The sequence below is a fragment of the Monodon monoceros genome, unplaced genomic scaffold, assembly GCF_005190385.1.
Source record: "Monodon monoceros isolate NGI ecotype Baffin Bay Population unplaced genomic scaffold, NGI_Narwhal_1 Super_Scaffold_12, whole genome shotgun sequence".
Taxonomy (NCBI): Eukaryota; Metazoa; Chordata; class Mammalia; order Artiodactyla; family Monodontidae; genus Monodon; species Monodon monoceros.
In genome coordinates this window covers 36990857-37010109 of record NW_021703768.1, presented here as the reverse complement: position 1 = coordinate 37010109, position 19253 = coordinate 36990857, and the positions used below count along the sequence as shown (strand labels likewise).

Below are 19253 nucleotides of genomic sequence, written 5' to 3'. Positions count from 1 at the left end.
CCCAAGAGCCAATGAGCAGTTGCCCCAATAAAAGTTCTTAATTCCTTACCCCATTTCTGGGCCTTAGTTTTCAAACCCAGGATTCGTTGATAAAAGATCCAATCCCCAGGTCCCCAAGGGAAAGGGTCATAGAACACCATGGCAAGTAAACACTAATGGATTTTTCCAGTTCTTCAAGGGGACCTAGAGCCATTTATTTGTGCGATTGTACACTGGAAAAGGTAATACCCTGACATTTAAAGACATTTGGCACAGGGTCCAAGGTGACATTGATATCTTGAGACCCAAAATATCACTATTTTGCATTTGGTAGAGTGGGGGCTTTGGAGAGCTAGGAAATACATAGGATCCTGGCCAAAGTCTGATATTCAGTGGGTCTACAGGGGTTCACAGACCCACCCAGGGGTATTTCTCCAAACCCCAAATACATAGTTGAGATTGATGTACAAGAATGCACTGGGGGGCTTCCCTGGTGGCGCAGTGGTTGAGAATCTGCCTGCTAATGCAGGGGACACGGGTTCGAGCCCTGGTCTGGGAGGATCCCACATGCCGCGGAGCCACTAGGCCCGTGAGCCACAACTACTGAGCCTGCGCGTCTGGAGCCTGTGCTCCGCAACAAGAGAGGCCGCGATAGTGAAAGGCCCGTGCACTGCGATGAAGAGTGGCCCCCATTTGCCACAACTAGAGAAAGCCCTCACCCAGAAATGAAGACCCAACACAGCAAAAATAAATTAATTAATAAACTCATACCCCCAACATCTTCTTAAAAAAAAAAAATGCACTGGGTCCTGAGCTTATGGGATGAGAGTCATTGCTATGCATACGGCCAAGTAGAAGTTTTTGAAAGTGCCCATGTACATACTTGAGCTTAAAGAGTAAATCAAAAGCAGTATCACAACCTGGGAAGATGGTGAAGATTTATGCCACCTTTAAACATCTAAAGGATGCAGAGTAATAGTCATTTAATATTCACGTTTAATTCACCAGTCTGGACCCTGCAGAAACAAGATAGGTCCTGGAGAATGATTTTGTGCTACTGCAAGCTCAACCAAGTAGAAGTTAGTTCTGATTGCAGCTGCCAAGCAGACATGATATTGTTGCTAGGGCAAATTAATATGGTCCCAGCACATGGTATGTGGCCACTGATATCAGGAATGCATTCTTTCTGTCTAAATCAAGAAAGGGGATTAGAAATCGTTTCCATATGTAGGTAATTAACAAGACTATTTATTTACAGTTTGGCCTATATTGTCCTCTGTCATAATTTTATCCAAGGAGATATGGAGCCTATAGACAGATATCCATCAGCATGTCAATCCCACAGATTATACTGATCCATTATATCAGTGAGGTTGTTAGCATGTCGGAGGCCTTAATGAGATACACATATTCCAGATAGTAGGGACAAATTTTGTGGAGATTTAGGCCTCTGTAATTTCAATATATTTTAGGGCTCCACTGTTTAAGGATGCCATGATATCCCCTCCAAAGTAAAAGAAAAAATTGCTTCATCTTCCATTCCCTACCATGAAGAAGGAAGCACAAGACCTGGAGGCAGCACCATCCACACTTAGAAATATTGCTCTAGCCCATATATGGGTGTCATAGAGGACCACTAGCTTTGAGTGGGGTCTGTAGCAGGAAAGAGCTCTGCACAAAGTCTGACTACAATGAAAGCAGCACTGCCACTTGGACCAATACTATCCAGCAGACACTGTGGTGCTGGAGGCAGCAGTGATGGAAAAAAAATTTAGTGTGGATTTTATGGCAAGCCCCAGTGAGAGAATGACAAAGCAAGCTCCTGGGGTTTTGGAGGAGGTCCGTGACATCTGCAGTGGAGAGTTACACACTATTAGAGAAATAGCCTCTGGCATGCTACTGGATGCTGGTAATGATGGAATGCTAGAACACTTGGACAGAAGTGACCATGCACCTGGAACTGTCCTATGGACCAAGTCATAAAGTCAGGCAGGCCAAGAATATTCCATCATAATACAGAAATGGTACATCCAGGACCAAGCATGAGCAGGACCCTGCAAGAGTAGGGTAGTCCAGACCCCATGTCACCCATCTCAGTTGCATCAACGCCTTTGTCTCAGTTCACAGTGATAGATTAAGGGGGACTACTATGAAATCACCCTAAGGAGCATGAGGAAAACTGAACTTGGATTATGGGTGGATATGTCTGATAAGTAGGTGAAGACCAGAAATTATTAGAATCTGCATCACAGTCCCACTCGGGAGTGGGTTTTTTTGTTTTTTAATTTTTATTTATTTATTTTTGGCTGTGTTGGGTCTTCATGGCTGTGCGTGGGCTTTCTCTAGTTGCGGTGAGTGGGGGCCACTCTTTGTTGCGGTGCGTAGGCTTCTCATTGCGGTGGCTTCTCTTGTAGCAGAGCACGGGCTCTAGGCATGTGGGCTTCAGCAGTTGTGGCATGCGGGCTCAGTAGTTGTGACTCGCAGGCTCTAGAGTGCAGGATCAGTAGTTGTGGCGCACGGGCTTAGTTGCTTCGCGGCATGTGGGATCTTTCCAGAAGAGAGCTCAAACCCGTGTCCTCTGCATTGGCAGGCAGATTCTTAACCAATGCACCACCAGGGAAAGAAAGACAGTGGCTAGGGAAAAATCCTAATATGCAGAGATTTGGGTCATCTCCTTTAAATGCATAAAACAGTGCTGTCCAATAAAAATTTAATGTGAGCCACAAATGTAGTTTTCAATTTTCTATACCCACATGTAAAAAATATTTCTTTAACCCAATGTATCTAAAATGTTATCGTTTAACATATAATCAATATTTTTAAATTAGTGAGATGCTTTATTTTCATAATAACTTTTCTCCATCTGGTCTGTATTCTGTTTTTACAGTACATCTCAATTTGGACAGTCACATTTCAAGAGCTCAATAGCAATTAGATATATGGACTAGTGGCTACCCTATCAGACTGTGTAGGGTTAGAATAAACATAAGCATGTGGGCAGCAGCAAGTGACCTGGCCAGCAAGTCAGGAACCTAGAAGCAAAAAGCCTGGAAGATTAGAGGTAAGAAGGTCTGGCGTAGAGGCATGTGGACCGACATCTGAAAAATGGGCACAAAGTGAAAAGATCTTTGTATTATACATTAATGCCAACCAGAAACTACTCACCATGGAAGAGGCACTATACACTCTGCATACTAGTAGACAAAATGTCTTGACCATTTGACGTTGGTCAACCTTTGTCTACAACCACCCAGCGCCAATACAATGAGCACATGAACCAGCTCTTCAGTGGTAGAGATGAAGGCTATGCATGTGCCCAGTGACTATGACTCCCACTTACCAAGGTTGATCTAACTTGCCAGCAACAGAGACCAATGTGAACCCTTGGTATGGCACTATTCCTAGAAGTGTCCTACCACTTGATGACATTTGGTGGTTCATGATCATGGAATAAACACCTATTACCATAGATTTGCTTTTCCTGCTCACAAGGCCTCACTATACCACGTGATATAGCACTGACCTCTCTCTTCTAAGTTTAGCCTCATGCTTAAAGTTTAAACTAGTTTATATATAGTATTTAATATATATTTATGTATAGACTCATATATATATATATATATATATCACCACACTATGGTGAGACATTTACGTGTAATTTACAGACATCACAAAAGCTTGGATTAGGAGGAATTAAAGAAAATTACTGGGGTTATGTGTTCAAAATTCCTTTCTCCAAATTCTACATGAAGTTTTAAATTTGATTATATTTTTACAAAAATGAAATTTTGTTAATCTTTGTTCCAATGTGAAATATGGTTAGTGCATTATTTATAGATAAAGCCATCACCTTTAAACTTTTATTCTCAGCATCCCAGTATCAGGGCACTTTTGCTCTCAGTGCCAGAACTCAGTTGTGTCTCCCTCAAATAATCTGTCATGCAAGATGGTAGGCAGAGCTCCAAAAAGGACAGAAATCAAGGATTTCATCAAGCTTGTGGAATAAGGTGTATAAACTATTTTTTGCTTGCTTACTAATAACTGTGAGCTTAATAAATTTCTGTATATGTTGCAGATTTTTGCCTAAAACTTACTTTAATTAAACCAGGGAGGGAGTGGTAGGGAAGTAGCTAAAACTTACTCCAAAATTTTCAGACTACCATTATATACCCACCTCCACAAAACTAAGAATTGTTCATGAAAAGATTTGCAATTTGTAATTTAAGTCTTCTAGCACCTTTTTATATAAATCTAAGATGACTGGAGAGAAACACTTGATACAATTCATTCCAATGATACAAAAAAGAGATCAAACAAAAGACCCAAAAGTTACATTGAAAAATATTAATGGGCTTGGGGTTTTCTCTTTGAGTTGGGGAATATTAAATACTTTAAATAAAAATCTGCTGAAATCCATATAAACATATGACTTATGCAGCAGAATAATTTTAGAGAAATTTGCCAAATGTAAATACATAATTTTTACCCAAACTGATATAAATTGGGTTAGTCTATTGAGGCAGTGTTTTTTGTTTTTTGTTTTTTAACATCTTTATTGGAATATAATTGCTTTACAACGGTGTGTTAGTTTCTGCTTTATAACAAAGTGAATCAGTTATACATATACATATGTCCCCATATCTCTTCCCTCTTGTGTCTCCCTCCCTCCCACCCTCCCTATCCCACCCCTCTAGGTGGTCACAAAGCACCAAGCTGATCTCCCTGTGCTATGCGGCTGCTTCCCACTAGCTACCTATTTTACATTTGGTAGTGTATATATGTCCAAGAGGCAGTGTTTGTTGACTTTAAAAGTGAGTACAGTCAAATCCTGATGTATAGGTATGATATGTTTTAAGTACACTTATGGAATAATTTTGATATCTAATTGCTAATCTTAAGGTTAATCTTTAAAAATAACTAAGTAACATGTCTTTCAATTCAGAAAATAGATATTGAAGAGTACATCTGCAAACTATCATAGATTTACAACAAAATTAATTTCTATAATCTTCTTCGATGTCTCAGAAATGGGACATAGTTTAACCTGCTGGGGTCGTAAATACTCTAACAGGAGGGGCTCTTTCAATAACTCTTTAACAGATCCTAAATTCCCATAGTCTATGGTGGGAACACTGTAATGATTAGGCCATATGCAAAGCAGTTACGTCCTAGTTAAAATTTTGTAAGGCTGTGAATAATGAAAATATTAACAGACCTAGAGGAAAGCTCTAAGTTTAAGGAGTACATAATAAGGCAATTAGAAGGTTCCCAAGGGATATATTTTGAACAGAGTTTTACTGTAAGGTCTGAAAATAAACAATAGATAAACACTGAGAAAATAACACCAAATACTCATTTTTTAACAATATCACATTTTTGGTAACTATTGTATATTTTAATAAAATTCTGGACAATATGTACAGTTGATCCTTGAATAATGCAGGGATTAGGTGTGCCCATCCACCCAACAGCTGAAAATCTGCCAATAACTTTACAGTCAGCCCTCCATATTCATGACTGTGCATCCGTGGATTCAACCAAGTGCAGACTGTGTAGCACAGTAGTAGGTACTTACTGAAAAAATCCATGTATATGTGAACCCATGCAATTCAAACCCATGTTGTTCAAGGGTTAATTGTAATTTCAAATTAAAATGTACTCAATTTTACAAAGACAAGGTTAAAAGACATTGTGAGGCATGTATACGTATATGTGTGTGTTTAATTAACCCACTGTTCAAATATAAAGCAATTATAATGGACTGAGAAATTGACAATGAATGTTATAAAAGTCCTCAAAGTTATGTTATCGCTTAGCCTTTGAGCATGAAAATGTTTGCTAGAAGCAACAGAACTCTATAGGAAGCTTTAATCTTTTGTAGATTGTTGGAGGACAACTTAGTTTTCTGTTAATATATTTATGATACATATAGTATGTATATTTATGATGTTTATGTTTATGATACATGAATATTTATGGTCTATTCAGTTAATTGAGTATATGTAGAATATAGTATATTATGATAAACAATAAAGTGAGTTGTTTATTCAGAGGGGTTTGGAACCAGAGAGCTTGCTCTAGTCTGAGCTCTACCACTTACTGAATAGGTGATGTTGAGGAAGCTCTTTAACTCCTTTAATTCTGTTTTCTCAACTCTAATGCAGAGATGATAGTACTAACCTCATAAGGTTCTTATGGAGATAAGGTTAATAAAGTACTTTCATAGAGTGCTTTATAAAATACTACTTTAATAAATGTAACATTATTCACCACTATCATCATTATCATCCTCAACTGAAACCCACTCCATGCAGAGCACAAGATACAGAAAGTTAGAAGGAGGAAATTTGGCTCATGCCATCGAAATGTTTTAAAAATCAACTCAGCAGGCTTTGGCAGCACATTTATTAAAGTGGAACAATATAGAGTAGACTGGCATGGCCTAGCCTAAAGATGCCACCAACCTTCATGAAGCATTTTATATATGTCAGAACACTGACAGATTTAACTGCGAAGACATAAACTAGAAATTTTGTCTTAAAGCCAGAATATGGGACATAAGATTGAAAGCAGAGGTAATGTGAAATACATATACAACAGTGACTGAACAAATTCTTCAAAAAGTATCTCTAAGATGTTAACTATCCTTTAGAAATTACAATTTAATAAAGCACAATTAACTGTTTCTTTGGATTAGCTGTCAGTTGTGAATATGTATGTAGTATTGAAAAATGCAAATTTTTGGCATCTGATAATACAAAAATTGTTGACAATGCAGCTTAAAAAATAAATTTAAATATTCCTGATTTTGAAACCGGTATAATGGTTGCAGCTAAATGTCAGTTTTGTTGCCCTGATGATTATGCAGAAATGCATTAGTGCATTTTGCTTTTTCGATCAGGAATGTTTATATCAAATGCAGTTGTTCAGTTCAGACAAGCACATTTAGATTTTGACACAGGAGATGCATTTCTTCCATCACTGCATAAAGAACACAGAACACAAACAAAAATTAATGAAGCCATTATAGCTGTCCCAGCAATTACTGCTGATCCAAAGACAAACCACAGGCTGGAAAAAGTTGGAAGATGAACATTTAGGATTTCAGTTTTTCATCTAACTAGTATAGTGAGAGCCTACGCACAATTCTGGAATGTGTAAGAAAATCAAATGTTATTTTTTCAGGAAATGAAACCCCATAAATTTGACCAGATACTCTGCCATTTGGGTTTTTTCCCCTCTAGTAAGTACTGAGGAAAATGAGAAGTTAAATTAAGAGAAGGAAGATACTATGTATACAAAGATATTCACTTTAATTTATCTGCAATAGCTAAAGCTGGGAAAAATTCAATGCCCAACAGAGTGAAATAATGTAAGCATAGGACAATAACAGCTCATTGAACTGCCTGTACCCCAGTTCTGACCTCTTGTAAAATGCCAATAATACAGAGAAAACTATCTACTCAACTATCTAATATTCCACTGCACCTCATACCCAAAAGTACTAAGTACTTTTATATATTCTAAATCATAATCCTCAGAACAATTCTTTGAGACAAGTACTATTAACATCATTCTAACATATGATTAGTGAATTTAGAAAGACTTGGTGAGCTTATACAATGCACTCGATGTCATACAGCTCTTAAGTGATGAACTGGAACTGCAGCCACATCTACCAAGCCCAAACACTTCCTCTAGCACATTTCTAAACTAAATATTCTCCCCCTAAACGTTCTTTTTCCCTAACTTCCTTTTTCTGCTACCTGGACAACCACATTCAAATACTTGGCGTCATTTCCTTCCCCTAACAGTAAACTGAAATAACTCTTGTATCTTTCCTCCTCCATCATTCTCCCATTCCAAAAATCCTTATTACGTCTATGCTTGGAAACTGAAATTGTTCTGTTTCCTGTCTCGTTGACCCTAGTCTCTGCACGTCTTCAATCCATTCTATGACTATCTCATCTTCTTCCAGCTGATCCCCTCCACTGGCTTTGTTCCCTAAACCCTAACATGTAGAGGCTGAAGTGACTTGTTTGCTGTTCAAACCCCTCTTTAGTCTGTCCTCAAACAACATGGCAAAATTTCTCACCTACTGCTTTCATTTATACATTCTAATTTCCAAGTAAATTTGAAAAGGCATTGTTTTATTTACATCCTAAGTTTTTCTTCTTGTATGCTTTATTCTATTTCCTCATTCTGGAATTCTTTCTCATTTTACCCAATTCCTAATTTTCTCAGGTAAATGTAAATACCCTATAGAATAAAGATTTAAAGAAATTGCAATCAAACAGTCAAAGTGGGTGTCTCCAAATGGTGGGTGGGATTATGTTTATTTTAAATTTCCTTTTTTATATTCTAAGTTGTATATAATGGGCATTTATTTTCATCATTTGAAAATTATGTTATTAATGACTGTCAATATACAGTGAGCTGAGTAGAAATTAAAGGGAAAGGTTGACTGGAGCCATACATGTCTTCTTTTAAAAGACTTCAATGAAATCTAAGGCATATCTAAAGGCATATGTCAGTCGAGAAAGATGTGTTATAGATGTTACAATAAGATCACCCTGTTGAGAGGCTCTGGAATGTAAGAAGGAAGAGTAATTGGTTTGCTTGCTTCTTGTTTGGAAGAATGCATCATGGGATACTTATTGTGCTTAGACGGCAGGTCTAAGAATGTAGTCTGGGCACAGTGAGTTCATACATAGACTTGAGAGTAATCCAAGTGGAATAGATTTGGTTGTTCGATTATGAACACAGAAAATAATAGTGCAATTTGATTTGCACTTTATAAAGTCAATAGAAAGGTGTTAGATGACATCAGAAAAGAGATGGAAGTGATGATAAACTGTGCAGTAGCACAAGGCCATTCTTGCTGCTGTGCCCTCCTGAATACAGAGTGGGAAAATTTGCCTAATTATAATAGATTAAATTCACATTTGCAAATGTGGAATGAGAAACATCACGTACGGCTATCAAAAATAAATACTAGCCATTAGACTTCATAAATGAGCTAGAGTAGCATATTCAAATATAAGTTTGAAATGAACAGGGGAAAGGCCACATGAGCTTTAATATCAAATTATAGACCTCTAAGAACTTCAGGAATAAGGACTGCCACTTTCATTATATGATATGGGGAGGAGCAAATCATACCTCTGAGGATAATAGGCCTTTCTCACTGGTTACTTAGTTACTTGAAAGAAGTGTAAGGAAAAGAGGACTTTCTGCATAGATATATATACAATATATCAGAGAACAAATATATTACAATGCATTATACATTCATGAAGTTGTACCTGAAATTTTTCATTTTGTTCTCTCTGCTGGTCATGGGCTCAGAAGAAAGTGGCAATATTGAATTCTATTCAGATAGTGAGTCAAGCATTTAATGTAAGAGCTAGTATTGTAAAATTTATTTCAAAAACATAGGAGATAAAAAATCTTAGAGAAAAATACATTAGAACACAAGTAATAGTAACCATAAAAGAAAAAAGGATACATTTCATTTTATCCAAGCTTAAAACTATTCATCAAAAATTATCATTAATAAAATGAAATGGTAAGCTAGACACTGATGAAAATATTTATAATGGATACACTTGTCAAAGAGCTCTTATAAATTAATAACAAAAAGACAAACCCACACTCAGTAAATCTCACCCTTCTGTAAGTAGGGAAAAAAAAAAAAGGCAAACCCAATTTTTCAAAATGGGCAAAACCTTGAATAGACATTCACAGAAAAACCTAAATGAATAAATGGTCAATCAGCATATAAAAAGGTACCCAACATCATTAGTCATGAGGGAAATGCAAATCAAAACCACAGTGAGATCTCACTACATACCAACCAGAAGGTCCAAAATTAAGACTAACAATATCAAGTTGGGGCAAAAATGTGGAGCAATGGAAGCATTCATATATTGTTGGTGGGAGTTTAAAAAGGTACAACCACTTTGGAAAACTGTGTGGCAGTGTCTAAGGAAGTTAAGCATCACCTATTTTATGACTCAGCAATTCCACTCCTAGGTATATTCCCAAGACCAAAATGTATATGTCAGTAATAAGCCTTATACAAAAATATTCACAGCAACTTTATTCATAATAAGCCCAAAATGAAAACAACACAGATGTTTATCAGCAGGAGAATGGATAAACAAATGGTGGTATAATTTACACAAAAGGATATTATGGAGAAAATAAAAGGAAAAAACTACTGATACAACTGCTACTTGAAGAATTTCCAAGTATTTTGTCAAGCAAAAACAGCAACAAAAGAGTACATACTGTATGAGTTCATTTATGTGAATTCTAGAAACAAGCAATGATTTCTCTCAGAATAGTGATGGCCTCTGGTGGGGGTAAAGGATGTGGATCGACTGCAAAGAGCCACAGGAAACCTTCTGTGGTGATGGGTATGTTTCATATCTTGATTTGGCTGACGAATGCATGGATGTATATATTTATACAAATTTCAGATATATACTTAAGATCTGTGCATTTTTGTATTTACATTGTCCCTCACCAACAACAAAATCAGAAAAAACTACTGAAGAGTGAAATTTAAGTAAACCTGGGCTTGTAAAAAAAAAATACTAAAACAAAAAAAAAGATTTTAAATCCATGATCTAAATGAGAATAATGAATAGTTACACCTCACTACTTGGCCTATTTCCACCTGCTCACCACTTTTGCTTCCATCTATTCGGCAAACTTGAACAACATTTACACAGCGGAACAGACATTAATAAGAGGGAACTGAAGCCCAAGGGAACAGATTATTAAGTGCTGGCTTTGCCACTAACATGTTTTGTGATCTTGGGCAAGTCACTTCCTCTGGACCTCTGCTTCCTCATCAGTAATATGAGGACCAGACTAGGTAATTTCTAAGGCTACTTCCAGCTCTAACTTTCTGTATATAACTCCAAATGTGAGTTCTGCTTCTTAATACAAAGAACAGCACCAGAGTTCTACGGTGACCTAATGAAAACATTTGGCAGCATCAGCAGACCTGAAATCTGGCAGATATTTCAAAATGTTGGGCTGCCAAGAAAAGCTTACCAAGGTCATAAGCCTATTACACAATGATATATTGGTCATGCTAGTGTTGACAGCATCTCATATGATCCCGTCCCAAATGCTGGTAAAGCAAGGCTATGAATGAGATCCAGGGATACCTAATTCTTTGTATGTAACCCTGTTAAGAGATTCGAGAAAAGACTTGGAAGCTGATATTAAGATCTGTTCCCAGTCCTTTGGAAAACCTTTTCAACTCATCTGAGCAAGCACTCAAGAAGGAACAAACAACCAATGTTCTAAATAAAAGCATTCCTGTAGGCTTAAAAAAGTTACAATACCATTAAATAAAACTCCTTTTTTTTAGGTTAGCCGTTTAATTTCCAATAGTAATAATAGGTTTGAGTGTCCTGAATGACTATATAAGATGCTGATTATTCTTCTCATTTATCAGATACTAATGTCTTCTACAGATTGGAAAAGGGATAGCTTGCCCACCTCCCAAAGCTATATGAAACCAATACAAAAGTACACCGAGTTCTGAAGACAAGACACAAATTTATTCATTCCTCAAGGGCATTTTTTAGTACATTTCAAAAATTGACTGTCCTGGGTAGTCTACATAATTTATCACTCATCTCCCAGAGCCCTTTCAGTCCAAGGAATAACAGGACCTTCTCATTCCTAAGGCATTCATGGTTAATGACTAAAGAATAAAGAACATTTTTAAAGCAAATCCAAAAGTGATTTCATAAAGGGCAAAGACTGGATTTCACATTTTTCTGCTAATCACATACATTCATCCTGGAGGCATTCTAAGTGTAATAAATAATACATATATCATTTTCTGCAAGGGCTGTTTGTTTGTCTATTCATCTATTTTGTAGTAAAAATAGCTTTCATTTTCTGGAGTATACCCTAACATCTAAAAATGACTCCAAATGTATGAGAAAGAATAGGAGAATGGAAAAACTCAAGACAAACACCTGATCATATTTCAATGCTGTGATGCAGAAATGATGGAGAGGCACAAAACTAGATCAAAATGTGCCAAGTAAATCTGATGGTTCTTGAAGCAGGATGTATTTCAAATTAATTTACACTTAAGTGCAGTCATTGAACAATAAAAATTATTTTGAAAAGAAGATATTTGGGGGTCTTCTCATAATTAACCTCAAAGAAGAATGGATTCTCACCAAATAAAATATTTCCATTTCATATATCACAATATGGAATTATAACTGAGAGCCACCTTAGGAAGATGAACTGTTTTAAGTACATCCTAGTTCTATTCCCTTTGTGTTACGTGGAACTTTTCTTGGATAACTAACTTTAGAGGCTTTTGCAAATATACATTGCTTTATTCAAAAAACATGTCTAAAAACCTTACTAAAGCAGGAACTCATTCAAAGCAAATTTCTTTAAGGACTGTTTTGTCTTTTCCCCATCCTGAAGGCTGTGGGCAGCGGAAGGAAAATCTGTGTTACTTCAGAATTTAAACGAGGTTCAAAAGCATTCTTAACACTGTCTTCCAATTGTACGCATGTGTAGCTTAGTATAATTTCCAGGCTTCAATCGCAAAGACTTGAATTTTTTTTCCAGAAATTATAAGATTCTCTATAGAGCTGATGATAGTAACAGGATAGAGACGATGAATACTAGGAAAGTAACTGGGGCAGTAGAAGGATACCAAAAACAAGATAGCTTATTATGACTCTTAGAACAAGTAAGACTAATATGATAACAACTGCACTGATTATAATTTGCTTAGCTGTTGAGGCCCCCAGAAAAATCTGAATAACAGGATGTATCATGGAGTTTTCATAGTATAGTTTATTCTCATTATTTGGGGATCCCATATCTGTACATTCACCTACTCACTAAAATGTACTTATAAACCCCAACAACAATATCTGTGATGCTTTTGTAGTACTTTGTAGACATACACAGAGCTGTGAAAAATTTGAGGCATCCTACATCACATTCTCAGCTGAGGTCAACAAGACAATACTCTGCCTTCTCGTTTTAGGTGCAATGTAAACAAATATCTCTTTCATTGTCTATTTAGTACAACTTCTTTGCATTTTTGTCCTTTTTGTTGGTGATATTACTTTTTTTTTTTTTTTTTTTTTTTTTTTTTTGGTGCCAGAAATTTAAGCAGAGACCTAAAATGGAACCAACTGACTAACACTATAGTAAAAAGAAAACAAAGCAATGATCTTGGCTTGAGCTGTCTGGTTCAGTGGTCTGGAGGAACGTCACACACAAGCTCAGTCACTGCAATCAATGTTTTCTGGCTGTCACTTCTAACATAGTAGAATCATGTTAGGGGGAATGGAAAAAGTGAGCACCACTTCTTCCCATGCTCTCCCTCCTACTGCCGGTCTCCCTCTGCCCCTGTGTTGGATGTAGCAGAGATCACCCACCAATCAGCCCTAACATCTGGGCAGGCCAACAGGGAAGGGCTAATCACTCTGTTCTGCAACTACAGCCAGATTCACCTCCAAAACAGTACCTGTGGCTCTAGCTTGGACTCCTGTATTGGAATCTGGCTCTGGCAGTGGCAGCTAGAGAGGGTAATAGGACTCCTGCTGAATGAAGGAAGTTGGATGAACGAAAGGGTGAGCTGCAGGGGTCACCTGCAAAGGGATGAGGAGTGATAAGGAAACAACTCGTTCAGGCAGATGCTTTTGATATCTATCTCTGAAACCTGCCTGTGGCACGAAGGGAAGCCATCTCTCATGGGAGAGAAGTCAATGGGGTGGGAGGCCATATTCTCACGACTGAGTCTTTCCAGGAGCCAGGGCTTCAAGGCACAAGGCTCCTGGTTCCTTCTCTCAACCAACCCCTCTACTCTTTCCACTCTCCCTCACTGTACTTCTTCTTTTTCTTCTTCTTTGCTGCCTTGCTGTCTTTTGACGCATGCCTTGCCTTCTTGCCTGTATCATTCTCAGAGTCTGAGCTGTCAGTCAGATAACTTTCTGTCTATATGTTTCTTTTTTTGCTTTTCTTTCTTTTTCTAGAAGAATTTCTCATGGGGTCAGGCTTTTCAAACTGTGCTAACTTTGCCTCTTCCTTCTCCTCTTCCTCCTCAGGTATCAGAGAGTACTTGGTCCCACCTGGTTGCATGAAATAATCCTTTGCAAAGTGGCCTTTACAGCCACACTTCTTGCAGGTAGTGTTCAGGACAGCCTCAAGGGTGATCTTCTGCCCAGTGTAATCCTGGAAGGCCACCTCTCTTCTTGCTCAGTGATAACACTGTTGGGGTCAAGGTCCTTCCCAGTCCCTTGGTTGACAACTTTCATGGAGAGGAATACGTTTATGCTATCATTTTTCATCTCTCAGCCAATAAGCTTCACCCACACTTTGTCTCCAACGTCTACTCTCTCAGAGGGCTTATCCACGTGACAGGATGACATGTGAGCTCCATGGACCAGACCTTGCTCCCGACAGCCTGGGATTTTGATAAAGTCTCCATAGTCTGTCACCATAGCAACTCTCCTTGGAAAATAGTGTAGGGAGAAGGCAAGTTCTCCATGGTCTTGGGTCTTCCCGAATCATCCTTAATGTTCTGTGGTTCCTCCATTTATCTTCTGCTAAAGCTAATTCAAGCGTCTTGGTGTCAGCGTCAGGTCTCCCAGCTGCAGCATTGCTCAAAACACCCTGATACTGCTTCTTAAAATGCCTTCCAAGCATGTGCTGAAGTGTCGTCTGGTGCTCCTAAGCACAAGAAGGCTCTTATATGCCTTACAGAGAAAATAAGTGTGTTAAATAACCTTCATAAAGACATGAGTTATAGTCCTATAGCCAGGGAGTTCAATGTTAATGAAACAACAATATATATTAAATTAGGGACAGGACAGGAATAAAGACGCAGATGTAGAGAATGGACTTGAGGACACGGGGAGGGGGAAAGGTAAGCTGGGGTGAAGTGAGAGAGTGGCATGGACATATATACACTACCAAATGTAAAATAGATAGCTAATGGGAAGCAACCACATAGCACAGGGAGATCAGCTTTGTACTTTGTGACCACCTAGTACAAAGTTGGGATAGGGAGGGTGGGAGGTAGACGCAAGAGGGAGGAGATATGGAGATATATGTATACGTATAGCTGACTCACTTTGTTATAAAGCAGAAACTAACATACCATTGTAAAGCAATTATACTCCAATAAAGATGTTTTTTAAAAAATTAGTATTTTTATATAGAAACATACATAAAACAATGATATGTATTGATTATTTGATGAAAATGTTGCGAGCAGAAGCTCACAAGAACTTACTCCCATATTTCTCCTAGGAGCAATGATTGAGTATTCATTCAGTGTTTGCAAACACTTTTTATAAAATGTGACCACAGCAAATAATGAGATCAACTGTAAACATATCCATTACAATAAAAATAACAATAGTGTAAAAATTGTTCTCATGCTAGAAGGCTTAGTCAACTGCTGATAGAAACTAAAATTATTTTTAAATATTGTTATTTTATTGTATGATAAAATTATGCCTATAGTAAAAATTATTTAAAATGGAGACAAACAACAAAAGATCAGAAAGAGAAATTAAGGAAACAATCCCATTTACCATCACAACAAAAAGAATAAAATACCTAGGAATAAACCTACGTAAGGAGGCAACACACCTGTACCCAGAAAACTATAAGATACTGATGAAAGAAATCAAAGATGACACAAACAGATGGAGAGATATACCATGTTCTTAGATTGGAAGAATCAACATTGTGAAAATGACTATACTACCCAAAGCAATCTACAGAATCAATGTAATCCCTATCAAATTACCAATAGCATTTTTCACAGAATTAGAAAAAAAAAATTTTACAATTTGTATGGAAGCACAAAAGACCCTGAATAGCCAAACCAATCTTGAGAAAGAAGAATGGACCTGGAGGAATCATGCTCCCTGACTTCAGACTATACTACAAAGCTAAAGTAATCAAGACAGTATGGCACTGGCACAAAAACAGAAATATAGATCACGGGTACAGGATAGAAAGTCCAGAGATAAACCCACACACCTATGGTAACCTAATCTATGACAAAGTAGGCAAGAATATACAACAGAAAAGAGACAGTCTCGTCAGTAAGTGGTGCTGGGAAAACTGGACAGCTACATGTAAAAGAATGAAATTAGAACATTCCCTAACACCATACACAAAAATAAACTCAAAGTGGATTAAAGACATAAATGTAAGGCCAGACACTATAAAACTCTTAGAGAAAAACATAGGCAGAACACTCTTTGACATAAATCGCAGCAAGAGCTTTTTTATCCACCTCCTAGAGTAATGAAAATAAAAACAAAAAAAAAAACCAAATGGTAACTAATTAAACTTAAAAGCTTTTGTAGGGCTTCCCTGGTGGCACAGTGGTTGAGAGTCCGCCTGCCGATGCAGGGGACACAGGTTCGTGCCCCGGTCTGGGAAGATCCCACATGCTGCGGAGCAGCTGGGCCCGTGAGCCATGGCTGCTGAGCCTGTGTGTCCAGAGCCTGTGCTCCGCAACGGGAGAGGCCACAACAGTGAGAGGCCTGCATACTGCAAATAAATAAATAAATAAAAGCTTTTGTACAGCAAAGGAAACCATAAGCAAAACAAAAAGACAACCCTCAGAATGGAAGAAAATATTTGCAAATGAAGCAACCAACAAGGGATTAATCTCTAGAATATACAAACACTCATGCAGTTTAATATCAAAAAACAAAAACAAAAAAAACAACCCAATCAAAACTTGGGGAGAGATCTAAATAGACATTTCTCCAAAGAAGACACACAGATGGCCAAAAAGCACATGAAAAGATTCTCAACATCATTAATTATTAGAGAAATGCAAATCAAAACTACAATAAGGTATCACCTCACACTGGTCAGAATGGCCACCACCAAAAATCTACAAACAATAAATGCTGGAGAGGCTGTGGAGAAAAGGGAACCTTCCTACACTGTTGGTGGGAGTGTAAACTGGTATGGCCACTATGGAGAACAGTATGGAGGTTCCTTAAAAAACTAAAAGTAGAACTACCATATGACCCAGAAATCCCACCCCTGGGCATATATCCAGAGAAAACCACAATTCAAAAAAAGATACATGCACCCCAACGTTCATTGCAGCACTATTTACAATAGCCAGTTCATGGAAACAACCTAAATGTCCATCAACAGAGAACTAGACAAAGAAGATGTAGTACATATATACAATGGAATATTACCCAGCCATAAAAAAGAACAAAATAATGCCATTTGCAGCAACATGGATGGACCTAGAGATTGTCATCCTGAGTGAAGTAAGTTAGACACAGAAAGACAAATATCACATGATATCACTTATATGTGGAATCTAAAAAAGGAGGGGATACAAATGAACTTATTTACAAAACAGAAGTAGAGTGATGGATGTAGAAAACAAACTTACGGTTATGAGGGGATTGGGGGGAGGGAGGGATAAATTGGGAGACTGGGACTGACATATACACACTACTATATATAAATAAATAACTAATAATAACCTGCTGTATAGCACAAGGAACTCTACTCAATACTCTGTAATGGCCTACATGGGAAAAGAATCTTAAAAAAAAAAAGGGTGGATATTTGCATATGTATAACGTTCACTTTACTGCACACCTGAAACTAACACAACATTGTAAATCAACCATACCACTAAAATTTAAGAAAATTAACTTTAAAAAATAAACTATTGTTTTAAATAACTTTAAAACAACAAAATAAATGCAAAAGTTTTCATAATGCTACCATCAGAGAAAACTACTGCCAACATTTTGACGTTTAAATTTAGAGAAGAGTTTATATATATATATACATATATATATATACACACATACATATGCATATAGTGATATAAGCTGATATTTTCACTTAACTTCTTGTGTATCTTTCTATCAATAAATAGTTTAATGGTTACCTGGTATTTTACATAGTTTATTTTACTAATCTTCATACTATATGTATTTAAGTGGTTTCACAGAGCAATACACACACCCTTTTTGTTATTATAAATAAGACATTACAATAAAGGTATTTGTTTATATAATTTGGTAAACTTGTACAATTGTTTGCTTGGGGGGAAAATTAGAAATGAACTTGTTAGGTTGTTTCAGAGGTTTTGATAGTTGTCAAAATATACTCAATGTCAGACAAAATAACATTCCCACTTCAGTGCGTGAAAGTGGCTTCCCTACACTGTTACTAAATCTACACATTGAAATGAATGTTTTCTCATATGCCCTGATGGACAAAAATGTGGCTCTAATTTGAAGATTAATTCTATTAATTTGAACATATTTCCATACTTATTTGGACACTTTTACATTCCTGTTAAATGTGTTTTCACAAATTTCTACTAGTCAGCTGTTGAATTCATCTTTTGTTCATTAGTTTGTAAGAAATCATTTTTTGTTAATGGATATTCTTACCATATATGTTGCAAGCATTTTTTTTCAGTGCAGTGGTTAACTTACTTTGATAATACCTGTATTTTGTTTCTTTATATTTGGTGGTAAAGAATTAAATTGTCATATAGTCAAAATCATTTAAACTTTTTTGTTACTACTTTTGACATCATGTTTCCCAAATTATACAAATATCTCACTACATATTTCTGGTACTTTTGTGATTTAAATTTTTATATTTAATAACTTGTAACTAACATTAATTCATCTGCAAGTAACTATTGAGTAAAATATGTAATGTTGAGAATCTAGGGTTTCATCAACAGTTTATTTCCAGGTTAATAAGAGTTTTAATCAGGAATTAAATGAATTTAGTTAACTTAAAGATTATTAAATGCATTTTCAGCATCTGTCATTGGATCACAAGGGGTTTCTTCCTCTCATTTATATTTATGTGATGACTTATTTAAATACTTTTTCTCAAACTATTCCAAAAAACTGCAGAGGAAGAAATCCAAATAAGTCCAAACTTATTCTACAAGGCCAGTATCACCCTGATACCAAAAGCAGAAAAAGAGAAGGAAGAAAGGGAGGGAGGGGGGGGGAGGAAAAAAAGAAAAGATGTTCTATAATATAGTGACCAATCCTCTTCACAAGGGTCAAGACCATAAAATACAAAGAAAGACTGAGAAACTCTTATACATTGGAGGAGACTAGGGAAACATGATAACTATTTGCAATATGAGATACTGGGCTGGATCCTGAACCAGAAAAACAAAAATAAATGAAATATCTGGTGAAATCTGAATAAATTTTGTA

General features: G+C 36.8%; 1 pseudogene; it reads right to left on the bottom strand.

The window, feature by feature from the left end:
• Positions 1 to 13771: 13771 nt before the first annotated feature.
• LOC114893337 lies at positions 13772 to 14554 on the bottom strand (annotated as a pseudogene).
• Between the last annotated feature and the right edge of the window lie 4699 nt (positions 14555 to 19253).